General features: G+C 39.1%; 1 protein-coding gene across 1 annotated transcript in view; it reads left to right on the top strand.

The window, feature by feature from the left end:
* The window catches only part of LRP1B (LDL receptor related protein 1B), a 1,659,362-nt gene that overhangs the window by 947,226 nt on the left and 698,639 nt on the right, over nt 1-13,497 (top strand). The gene's annotated exons all lie outside the window — the stretch shown is intronic.

The following is a 13,497-nucleotide window of genomic DNA, read 5'->3' as shown; positions in this document are numbered from 1 at the left end:
CAGGAGAGGGACTTAAGTGTTATGTTTTTCACTCTAAAGGGTTTCATTTATTACCCATCCATAGGAGAAGTGGTAAATGTATGCTTACTGGTAGGCCAACCATTAAGACCCTCATTTATCCAATAAATTAAAGCCCTTGGATCACCAGTGTTTATATAGATGCCATCATGATCAGCCACCTCTCCAATGAATTCTATGGGACTGATGATAGTGAAGTAAGTAGAACAATGGCCACACAAAGGACTTCGGAACCCTCATTGGCAAGATCTGTAGAGGTTTCAACTCTTGGACCCTTGACGTTAATACATTTATCACCTGTCCTTTGGAAAACCTCGTCCTAAGTAGCTGTAAATGGAAAATACAGTGAAACCATGAATGAAGCATAACCTAAAAGATTTGTGTCTTTTTCCATAAATGTTGGTTTCTGTAAATTCCAATTATTCCTTTCCATGCTTGCTGAATAAAAGGTCTATTAATAAAAAAACTTCATATATCTACGTCTTTCTGGAAATGGTAGAAGAAACTGCAGCTGCATCCCCCTCTTTCCCTCCTCTTCTCCATCTTCTGCTTACTATTCTATGCTAGACCGATGTCATGATGAGGGAGGTGAATCCTGAGCTTTTTACTTTGAGCCTGTAGAAAGGGAAAGGATATTTTAGGCACGTATAAAATGATATCTTTCAAGAATATTACAGATTAAAGAAAAATATAAAATGGAGAGTACATCTTAAATATTAAATTAATTTGATTTACTTTCTGTTAGCTTACATTATCCATTTCCTCTGTTTTGGAATTGCCAATTTACCATCAATTTATAAACCTGAGTATAGGACTTTAAAAAAAACATTAAAGGGAATCTGTCAGCAGATTTTTGCTATGTAATCTGACAGCAGCTTGATGTACAGGCAGATATTCTAATTCAAGCAACGTGTCACTTATTGGACTGCTTGTTGTAGTTTCAATAAAATAAAAGTTTCATTAGACAGAGATTATCACTAGAGGACTAGTTGTCTTGTGCCATCTAGTCCTCCTGCTCTGTGTAACCCCGCCCCCACACTGCAATTTTCTGTCAATGTACACAGGAAGCTGCCAATCAGTGATGTGGGTGGGGTTAAACAAGGCTCAGCTTTCAGAGAACTGCTAGATATGCAGCAGGTAAAACAGGGATTTTATCAAAATGACGGCATTGAGTCCAGTAATACACATCAATAGAATTATGGTCTCTGTCCTGGTGACAGATTCCCATTATAGGGGTTTTCTGTGATTTTATATACCAATGTACGATATTTTATAATACCGGATATCATGTCCTGGCAGTTTCTTGTCTTTGTGCTTGGTCATCTGACACATGTTTTCCACCTATAACAACCCATCCAATCACATGCCCTATTTACTGCACAGGACGTTATCCTGCATATGGGGCTTTGCATGTGACAGCACATACATGGTCAGGCTTTAAGTGGTTGTCATCTTGCCTTTAGCTGCACTTTATGTAACTGCAGACTTGCAAATCCTAACATTGTGTGCACTGCATGCTGTGAGGATTTTCCGGTGCCGATGCTGGGAACGGGTGGGTATACGATTTGCATACTTACAGTCACATTCCGACTAGATGTGTCCAACCTCGCTCAATACACTTGCATTGAGTGAGACTGCGCACATCTTGTCAGCATGTGGCCGCACATATGGAAATCTAATACTTGTGGTCACATATACTCTGCTCCCGATGCTGGCAATGGAGAATCGTCACAGCGCGAAATGCGTGAGATTTGAGGATTCACAAGTCAGCAGTAATATAAGGTAACTGCAGACTTGTAGCCTTAGGTTAAATAACCCTTTTAACTAGTCCTGAACTGTGAATGTGCTGTGAGCAGCTGCTATTTAGCCTGACCATGCACAAGATGTCATGTATAACATTACATACATTAGGGACCCAAGCAACGGAGCTGCATAATGCACGACATGTGATCCACCACATGACCATATAAGAGGACTAAATGTCATGTAAACCGTAGCCGAAACAATGGATCTACAAAGACATGATTCAGAAGATATTTTACATAAACACATAAAACTCATAATATTAGGACATAAAGTAGGAAAAAAACTCCTTAAAATCCAACCCAAATAAGAGCTCCTTATGGAAAAGAATTGTGGGACTCTACATAAAGCTAGTAATTATCATCTAAGCATGGCTGAATAACTTTAGTCCATTGGGGGCCTTTTGGAATTGGCTTTGGGCCGCCAGAGACAAAAAATAATTTTGCATTCTACCTTTTCCATATGTCTGAATTTCACTTCCAAAAAAAATTGGAAAAAGCTTACTCCATATGATCCAGGTATTATAAATAAGCAAGCTTCTTCATACTTATGTATGTTTTGCCTTTGCCTTTGAAGCCTTTAAAGTATTTGATCATGAAAACTTCTTTCCAGGCAGCAGATAATAACTGTTAACTGTGTAACTGCTTCCTAGTTATGGATGCTTGCTTTGTAAGAAGGAGAGGGATGGTGTAATCTTCCTTATCAGTGCTGGCAGTGAACGTGGCAAGACGTACTTCTCAGAAACACAGAAACTCCAACATCCTCCTTTTGTTAGACAACTTCATCCTCATGCAGAGCTTGCGATGAACTACAGATATGGTTTGGAAACACTTGAAAGACAACTTGTTGCCTTTAAATGAGACATGTGCGGTACAATAGGGCAAAGAGATCAGGTAGTCAATCACTGTGAAGAAAATCAAACAATTGCTGAAAAAATCTCACATGCGACCTTTCTTTGATTCATGGACTTTTTCAATAAAAATATGTACAAAACCCCCCACAAATGGTTTTTGGAGTTGGAGTAATCATTGCATAGATATCTAATAGATTCTCCCAGATGGATGTCAGAGGTAGAAATCTGGAGGACTTCTTGATTTTTTTTTTAACGGCCTTTGGCTTATTCTCGATTTGATGGCAACTTGATGAGCGATTTGTAGGAAGATCGATCTTGTGCAAGACTAGATAGGTCCACCATGGTCTTCTCCGTCATTATCTTGATGGTATCAAGCCATTGGGCTGCTGGTCTATCTCTTTGCCTTGTCCCTTCCTTTTCTCTGACCATGAAGTCCTTCTGCAATGGTTTCTCTCTTCATATGATGTGTCAAAAGTAGGCAAGTCATAGCTTGATGATCCTTGCTTTAAGTGACATGTCTGGCTTGATTTGTTACAAGATTGATTAGTTTGTTCTTCTTGCCATCCATCATATTGACAACATTCGTTTCCTGCACCAAATTTTGAAGGCATCAAAATGAGATGAGCAAATATGGAAATGTGGAATTGAAGTCTATTTTAATATTACAAAAATCCTCATTTGTCAAAATGCACATTTTTTTTGTAATTCAATTAGATGCGAATCCAGGAGCAAGGCAGCCACTGGCCACACTTTTTTCGAACCGTAAATGGTTATCAAACGGATAAAAAATTAAAAAAATGTTTTTTCTCAATTTACCGTGCACCTCTCTGGTCTGGTCTCTCTTCACCTTTATCCATTCAGTCCTCATTGCATCTTCTTATCACCACCGTGAATGCTGAACTACTCTGAAAACGGTTTTGAGCATGCGCACAAGGTAATGCCACCTGTTGTGACGTAATGACGCCTTAACCTTACATGCGTTAACTCAAAAATGATATATCAAAGGAAATGCTTGAAAGGTATCAGGGAAATCTGTAAAATTAGTAGTGAAATTAAAATTAGATGAATAAGTAAATATAGACTAATAACCCTCCGACCAAGAAGCCAGACCAAAGTAGTGATAAGTGGATAGTCGGGAATTGGAAAAAACAAAAAGCGAAAACCACAGAAAAAAACAACCAAAAAGTCTTGTATATTGTAATGTGATAAACACAATAATTTATTAATTGAACAGGTACAATAACAGAAAAAACATTGATGAAAATGTTACATTAAAATTACATACAAACAAGGATGCACTCAAGAGAATAAAATACTGAATAGAATTGCCAGGGTAAATATGCACAACACAAAAAAGTAAGGTAAGATGGAAACTAAAGCTACAAAACACAAAAATATGTGAACAAATGTGTGAAAATACAATAAAGTGTTAATGCAAAGAAAGAGAGAGAATCTAAATCACAATTAGTATAGGTACATGGTGAATATCAAAATGTAGGTCATTAGATTCAAAATGCTCCTTATAAATATGAAGAAAAAATAATCTGCAAGGTGTGTGTAAATGCACACTGAAATTATATTAATAAATTGTAAAATTAACACCAAAGTAGGTGACTAACAGTGGCAAAAAGGATCCCTGGCACCCGAATGGCGTCCTTCCCAACACGTGTTTTGACATGCTGCCTTCGTCAGGGGGATTGTACCTGTTCAATTAATAAATTATTGTGTTTTCACATTACAATATATGGGACTTTTTGGCCATTTTTTCTGTGGTTCTCGCTTTATGCGTTAACTCAGCACTCTCCCTGGCCTCATCAGAACGAAAAGTCCCCCGCCTAACGTGAACAGACCTAGAGATTCAGCTCTTATGGCAGTGATAAGATGTGGCGAGGACCAGACCAGTAATGGTGAGTAGCGAAGGGGTTGGAGAACATAGTAACATAGTAACATAGTTAGTAAGGCCGAAAAAAGACATTTGTCCATCCAGTTCAGCCTATATTCCATTATAATAAATACCCAGATCTACGTCCTTCTACAGAACCTAATAATTGTATGATACAATATTGTTCTGCTCCAGGAAGACATCCAGGCCTCTCTTGAACCCCTCGACTGAGTTCGCCATCACCACCTCCTCAGGCAAGCAATTCCAGATTCTCACTGCCCTAACAGTAAAGAATCCTCTTCTATGTTGGTGGAAAAACCTTCTCTCCTCCAGACGCAAAGAATGCCCCCTTGTGCCCGTCACCTTCCTTGGTATAAACAGATCCTCAGCGAGATATTTGTATTGTCCCCTTATATACTTATACATGGTTATTAGATCGCCCCTCAGTCGTCTTTTTTCTAGATTAAATAATCCTAATTTCGCTAATCTATCTGGGTATTGTAGTTCTCCCATCCCCTTTATTAATTTTGTTGCCCTCCTTTGTACTCTCTCTAGTTCCATTATATCCTTCCTGAGCACCGGTGCCCAAAACTGGACACAGTACTCCATGTGCGGTCTAACTAGGGATTTGTACAGAGGCAGTATAATGCTCTCATCATGTGTATCCAGACCTCTTTTAATGCACCCCATGATCCTGTTTGCCTTGGCAGCTGCTGCCTGGCACTGGCTGCTCCAGGTAAGTTTATCATTAACTAGGATCCCCAAGTCCTTCTCCCTGTCAGATTTACCCAGTGGTTTCCCGTTCAGTGTGTAATGGTGATATTGATTCCCTCTTCCCATGTGTATAACCTTACATTTATCATTGTTAAACCTCATCTGCCACCTTTCAGCCCAAGTTTCCAACTTATCCAGATCCATCTGTAGCAGAATACTATCTTCTCTTGTATTAACTGCTTTACATAGTTTTGTATCATCTGCAAATATCGATATTTTACTGTGTAAACCTTCTACCAGATCATTAATGAATATGTTGAAGAGAACAGGTCCCAATACTGACCCCTGCGGTACCCCACTGGTCACGGCGACCCAGTTAGAGACTATACCATTTATAACCACTCTCTGCTTTCTATCACTAAGCCAGTTACTAACCCATTTACACACATTTTCCCCCAGACCAAGCATTCTCATTTTGTGTACCAACCTCTTGTGCGGCACGGTATCAAACGCTTTGGAAAAATCAAGATATACCACGTCCAATGACTCACCGTGGTCCAGCCTATAGCTTACCTCTTCATAAAAACTGATTAGATTGGTTTGACAGGAGCGATTTCTCATAAACCCATGCTGATATGGAGTTAAACAGTTATTCTCATTGAGATAATCCAGAATAACATCCCTCAGAAACCCTTCAAATATTTTACCTAGACCCTAGAGAAGTGATGCTCTAGGGTCTAGGGAGATCTCAAAACATAATAAGGGACATTACATTTGTAAATAATAGCTTGTATACATGTGTTAAGTCCTGAGGAAGAAGTCATCTGAACTTCGAAACACTTTAAATAAAACCACTATCATTCATTTTGGATACTTTTGGTTCCACACTTTATTTGGCAGCGTGGATTACAGCCACATATTCCTTATTTGATTGCATCTGGTACAGTCACTTGTTGACCCGTGGATCTGCTGCAGCTGATATTTCCACTAAGATCAATTCATGATGCTAATAGATCTATCAGATTAGTATAATCTGAATTATTATTTTTTTACCAATCAGATAAGATCCTATGTGCAATGATCTCTCCTACAGTTTCCGCTTCATCTTCAGCACTAGCTCTGACTCCAGAGTGAATAAGGTGGTGCCTGTTGACAGAAGCTGATGCCGCTGGTGATGTCTAGATAGAGATATTCACTAATCCAAGAAATCAGTAGTGTTAACAGGTCAAGGATTATGACTTAATATTGAAGAGTAGGGCCAAAGGGTTGTTTATGATTTACAAAGTGAACGATTTCAATGAGAGCCATGTAATGTCTTATTGTTCCTTTGGATCCTCTGTTAGAGAACAAAGTACTTACTGCCATGCTCACTTCCAGAGTGTAGCTTGCCATCCTCTCACTCCTTATGCCTCCCTGGACCGGTGTGGACAGGAAGTGTCTGTGTAAAACTGTACCAAGCTGGCGTTGCAACTTCCAAGGGGTGCGGAACGTCATGCTGGTGAAAGTGGGGAGACCGTATTACGTGAGCCATCTGACATAATAATGACATGAGGCTGGGTGGCGAGATGTGAGATCATCACGATGACCTTCTCATGAAGTTGTTGCCAAAAAAGTAGGCTGGAGACCAAAAGTAGCAATGGGCAAAATCATTGCCTCCTAGACTTCTCTCATGACATAATTCAAGTCTACCCCCTATCTTCACCTGTCTACAGTGAAAGTCAAACCAGTCCTTGGAAGCCAAATGGTGCAATTTATTTTTGGCCTGATCCTCAGTTATGACAATACCTTAATGGAAAACTGGAGCTTTCTTAGGGTAAGGACAGATGATGTGGAAAGTACTTTCGGAAAAGGTCTATTTTTCAAATTGATTATTGCTGGCTGCACAGTTTTGCAAGTAATCTACATTTTTACATCAAAATTTGAAAACCGACTCTCAGCTGCATAAGGCCATGCCCGTGCAGTTTTCAGCTGTGAGCACCTGGCGCTCCTTGTCCTTACCCTTATGGTTGGAAGCATTTAATGATTAAGCACCACTGTGCAGTCCCTTTTTCTATTTTCTGATATATATATTGTGCACTTTCATGTGGACGTTGATCCTCATACAGAATGTCTGATATACAGTATTACTTGAAATTGTGGCAGAGCCATTATTGCGGTGGAAAAATCAATAGCGCTGTGTACTAAATACGAGGTGCCTCCAAGAGCGAGAAAAAGTAAAGTTAGCTGTTGTTCTTGTTATGTTCCCTCTCTTAAATAATGATCACTCTCCATTTTCATTTTTCTCTTCCCCTGTTGACAATAATATCAGCATGTGACCCTCTTACGTGAGAGAGCGCAGCGCCTCAGAGAGGCTTAAATGTTACTTACAGAACATTGAGTAATTTTCTAAAGAGCTGGTAATGTGAGAAAGTACTTAGTACCTTGTTATAGGATGAGCACTGATCAGTAAATCAGTGTAAGACCAAAATAATTTTCAGTTTGGATGATGTCGTCAAACCAAATCGGGATCAGAAAGGTCGGCCTTGAACTTGGGTAGTATTATTTTATTTTTCCTTTTGGATTTATTGTTTTGAATTTATTGCTTTATTTTTTGTCATCTACGCCATCTACAAAGTGGATGGATGTCATCGTACATTAAGGATTTGTGTGATGATAAATACTTAGCTCTTAAGAGATGTTATTCTTCATCTTTCTGTCTTATTGCTGTTCATTTTCAACCACTTTCCAAGTGAGTTATAGAAAACTGTTCATTCTTCACCATTTATAGATGTGTCTTTTTTTTACCTTCTCTCATTGCTCAACATATCCAAAGATTTTAAGCTTTGAAAAACAGAAAACCAAAAAACAAGATTTGAGATAGTCTGTCAGAAGATATTTGCACATTCTGGTCCCAATTCATCACGACTAATATTGCCCACATCAGTTTCGATAAAAGTAGATACTCCTTAAGAGGCCTACGGCACATGGAAATTTAGCTCTGCAGACAAGAATCAAAATTAGTGGCCAACTCCAAAAATCTAGAATTGCAATTTTATATTTCCAAAGCTCTTTATAGCATGGCAATCATCAAGCTTGTGACTTCCCATTAGTGGTAGATGCTCCTGCAAAAATAGCTCCTCTAAAAGGGAATAATACCCTCTTTAAACCCTATTATTTTCTAAATTCTGGTGGAGACCTATGTTAGGGGGAGCAATACTCTAAGAATACCCTCTACGCGCCTACAATGAGAATTGGTAGTGTTTCTTTTTTGTTTTGTTTCTTTAGATATTTTATACTATAGATATATTTTTTTCTAAGGAACCTTAGCTTTTCTGATTTACTCACACTTCATCACTTTTTCTTATGCTGCAACATCTGAATTTCCCATAGCCTTACGAGACTGAGGTATGATATCCAAAGCATTTTATCATAATTCAAGTTTAGTTTAGTTGAGACCGGAAAGAAGGGACTGGATAATAGAGACACTAAAACTTGACTTCTGTATGGCCAAAAACAGAACAAGCAAATTGATCCCAATTTGTAAAATTGCCACAAAGTAATAAACTTAATACAAAATATCTAAAACAATAAAAAATAGCATAAACATAATAAAATATGGTTTTCAGTTGAAGCAATGGGAGTTATAAATTGAAATAAAACCCTAAGATATTGTGTCAACTCCATTTAATGCACGTTAGACGAAAGCCAACCCAACTATTACCGGTACAATAAAGTACTTGTTGACTAGCCAGAAAAGTTCAGAGCTGTTGGATTAATTAGTTTTATCGTTGGTAAGAAATTAATTACTTGCATAACAGGCTGGTGACTCAGATGATAGTGCATGCCTTAGAAGCTGAAATTTGTACTGAACAGGCAATTAGATGCAGAGAGCTAGTAAACTCTCATTAGTAGGACATTTTTACACTATATGGTTCGAAGATGAATTTCGAAAAGTTTGTTGACGTAAGTAGAGGTAAGACAAGGCTCATCGCATCTCATGTGAGGTCTGTCTCATTCCTGAGCTGCGCTAAATTACAGTGTAATGCGAGCAAACACCGGAGAAATCAAATTGTTCTTAATGCTTCCTTCTTTATAGAAAAAAAAGCTAATGACGCATAAACAGCAATAAACTAATAATTAAACAAGTCAGACTGCAAAATGTTTTTCACCTGTTCTCCTATGATTAATACGCTACTGAGTGCATTTCCCGGAGGTGTACTTGCTGGTTGATTGGTATGCTGTAGAAAAGGTTACAGGTGAAAGAGATTTTTTAAGAATATATTAACTTGCATTAATTGGGGTTAGTAAGATTTGAATTGTTTATAGAGCTACATTTTTACTTAAATTCCATGGTAAAGAAGTCTGGGATTAGAAAACGAAGGCCGGCAGTATTTTTTTAACCAGAAATAGTGCCACTTTTGTCAATAGGTAATATATGATATTGCCATGTTCACTTAACACTAGAAGTCCCAGAGAGGGGTCATTTAACTTTTCTACCTTTGGAACCTTTGGGGCTCGAAATTTCTGAGACTTCTAGCGTTAAAGGGAATCTGTGACCAGTTTTTTCATATATCAACTAAAACCATCACCTTATTCAGCGCCTGTGCTGCATGCTATAAATGCTCATATAACAACCTGACTCCCCCTGTATAGCCCCCCAAAACCTTTTTAAGTCCTCCTGCGCTGTATGGTAATCGGGTCGGTCCACTCCGACGGTATGGTTTCAGACCTTATCATCCCTCCTCTGGCTGCTGCTCATCATGCTCCTTCATTACCTAATATGCCACTCCCGGAATAAAGTATGGGGAGGTAGGACCAAGCTCTGTTTAAAAATGCCTTAGACTGATGGGAGGAGTGCTCAGTCAGAGAGTCTACTACAAATATCAAAAAGACCGACCAGCACCTTCAAACAGACTAAGACAAGTGTAAACAGGTGCAAGCTGAGACAACCAATGTCAATAACGCTAAGAAAAATCAGCTCCACTATCAAATACAATAATATGCAAACACTTAATATATGTGCCTCTCCTGGGCTAAAAACCTAGAGATTCTATCTCTAATTAAAGAGGCATATTAGGTTAGGGTCCCAACCAAGGGGTACGTCTTGTCCCTGGCTGTTGGGCTCTTGCAAATTATCCAATCTAAGTTCTAAGTACCTTCATTTAACAGCTTATGGGTGGGGGTGACAGGTGTCGGACCTCCAATGATCTGATATTGATGACCTATCCAATGGATCGGTTATCAATATATTCTCTCCGGACAACTCCCCTTTAAAATGAGGCTTGGGTCATGCAAATTCAGTGCTGAAATATATACTATTTTTGCACGTAGCATCATGTCCCAGATACCAAATACAATGTAAACTAGATGTAACAGTCCAGTGTAATCAATTATTTTATCACTAAATCATTTTCTGAATAGAAGCCACCTAATTGCTTATGTCGAATGTAAATCATTAGATTTTTTTGTTTCTTTAATGGAAACCTATGCCAAAAATTTCCATTATAAAATATGGATAAAACACCTTTCCATAATACTACTTGCTTAAAAACTTTAAGTAGCTTGCACAATGCTAGTAAATTTAAGTGATCTCTTGTAAACTGAAATTTTAATTTGATATTGTTCGAGCACAAAGCTTTCCAAATCCCATAAAGTTCTTTGATTCACATGTAAAAAAGAACACATTAATCATCATATGGAGTTCTGAAAGCCTTGAAACTAAATAGATTTTTCTAAAAGGTATGATCAATTACATTTTTCTAATTATATTTTTCTCTTCTATTTCAACCAAGTCGCACAAGGCATGACCATGGCTTTCATTACTATGAAAATTATTTGTTAATTTAAAATGTTTGAAAAAAATTGTTGAATAATATAATACATGGGGTCATGTATGAGGATTGAAAGGGTTTTAATTCAGCATAATAGAAGTAAATTCATTTATTATTTGCAAAATATTTCTGGTAAAGATGTAGCAATGTTCAGAATAACCTTAAGGTACCGTTACACTAAACGATTTACCAACGATCACGACCAGCGATACGACCTGGCCGTGATCGTTGGTAAGTCGTTGTGTGGTCGCTGGGGAGCTGTCACACAGACAGCTCCCTCCAGCGACCAATGATCAGGGGAAAAACTTCGGCATTGTTGAAACTGTCTTCAATGATGCCGAAGTCCTCGGGTAACCAGGGTAAACATCGGGTTACTAAGTGCAGGGCCGCGCTTAGTAACCCGATATTTACCCTGGTTACTATTGTAAAAGTAAAAAAAAAACCACTACATACTCATATTCCGATGTCTGTCACGTCCCCCGCCGTCAGCTTCCCGCACTGACTGTGTCAGCGCCGGCCGTAAAGCAGAGTGGTGACGTCACCGCTGTGCTCTGCTTTATGGCTGGCCGGCGCTGACACAGTCAGTGCGGGAAGCTGACGCCGGGGGTCGTGACAGGAATGTGAGTATGTACTGTTTTTTTTTTTTTACTTTTACAATGGTAACCAGGGTAAATATCGGGTTACTAAGCGCGGCCCTGCGCTTAGTAACCCGATATTTACCCTGGTTACCAGTGAACACATCGCTGGATCGGCATCACACACGCCGATCCAGCGATGACAGCGGGTGATCAGCGACCAAAAAAAAGGTCCTGATCATTCCCCAGCGACCAACGATCTCCCAGCAGGGGCCTGATCGTTGGTCGCTGTCACGCATAATGATTTCGTTAACGATATTGTTGCTACGTCACAAAAAGCAACGAGATCGTTAACGAAATTGTTATGTGTGAAGGTACCTTTAGAGAAGTGTCTACACAATTAGGTTCAGCAAGCAAAAATTAGCTGTGCCCTGATATATTGTTTTAGAACTGTTACATCTTTATGGAAGTATTTTTTTGATTTAGATTTCCCTGATGATTAAAATTTGCACCATATAAATTGCAAAAGGTTTGCACTTGTGCATCCATACTAGGTCTGTACGCCCTAAACCCATCATATGGACCTGTACCTGCTGCAACCAATTTGCTGGCTGCAATGGTGACCTGCTTCTAGAGATGACTGTATCAGTCTGTGGAGACTCAGCCTTAAGTCGAATTTCTTCAAATTTGACTATTCCCATGAAATTTAAATATTTTGTGATTTGGCTCACTAGGATCGCAAAAAAACGCAAGGTACCATTTCACACACCGCTGATGTTTCAGGTATATATGGATGTGCTATACCTGAGGAGTCACTTAGGCTAGTTTCACACTAGCGTTTATCCGTGCTGCGGAGGGTTGCAGACTTCCTCCGGGAAGCTCTGCCCACTGTGCGCCTCTTTGTTCAGCTCCGCCTACGGCTGCATGCAGTGTGCGCACCCTATCTTTAACATTGGGTACGCAGGCCATGCCGCTGTATGCTGATGCCACCACATGCGTTTTTTTGACGGTGCGACGACCTGCACCAAACACAACATGTTGCATTTTTGTGCAGATGCCGCAGCGTCAAAACGACGCATGCGGCGGCATCCGCATACAGCGGCATGGCCCATAGGTGGAGCTGAAGGAAGAGGCGCGGCAGTGGGCGGGGCTTCAAGAGGAAGTCCGCATCCCTCCGCAGCCCAGATAAACACAAGTGTGAAACTAGCCTAAGTGTGACTGTGAATAGATTAATCTGAGATATATTGCAGTAACAGCCACTTAATAACAGCAATTTTTTATTCTTAATGCTCTGCAAGCAAAGAAGGCAGTTTATTACCCCTCTGTCCTAATTTTTATTTTTTGGTTAAACTAAAATCACAAAACCAAGGCTTGAGTGTCACAGAAATTGTGCTTGGATTGTGAGAAAGACAAGCCATTTTTTCTTTGTTACCTAAAAGAAAAATCTCAAGATTCCGGAAATATACAGGTACTTTTCACAAAATTTAATATCATCAAAAAGGTTAATTTAGTTCAGTTCTTCAATACAAAAAGTGAATCTCATATATTAAATAGAGACATTACACACAGAGTGATCTATTTCACATGTTTATTTCTGTTAATGTTGATGATTATGGCTTACAGCCAATGAAAACCCAAAAGTCATTATCTCAGTAAATTAGAATACTTTATAACACCAGCTTGAAAAATGATTTTAAAATCTGAAATGTTGGCCTACTGAAATGTATATTTAGTAAATGCACTCAATATCTGGTCGGGGCTCCTTTTGCATCATTTACTGCATCAATGTGGTGTGACATGGTGGCAATCAGCCTGTGGCACTGCTGAGGAGTTATGGAAGCC

Source organism: Ranitomeya imitator, chromosome 7 (assembly GCF_032444005.1).
Source record: "Ranitomeya imitator isolate aRanImi1 chromosome 7, aRanImi1.pri, whole genome shotgun sequence".
Lineage (NCBI taxonomy): Eukaryota > Metazoa > Chordata > Amphibia > Anura > Dendrobatidae > Ranitomeya > Ranitomeya imitator.
Note: the sequence above shows the minus strand (reverse complement) of the source record. Positions and strands in the feature narration are given on the sequence as shown.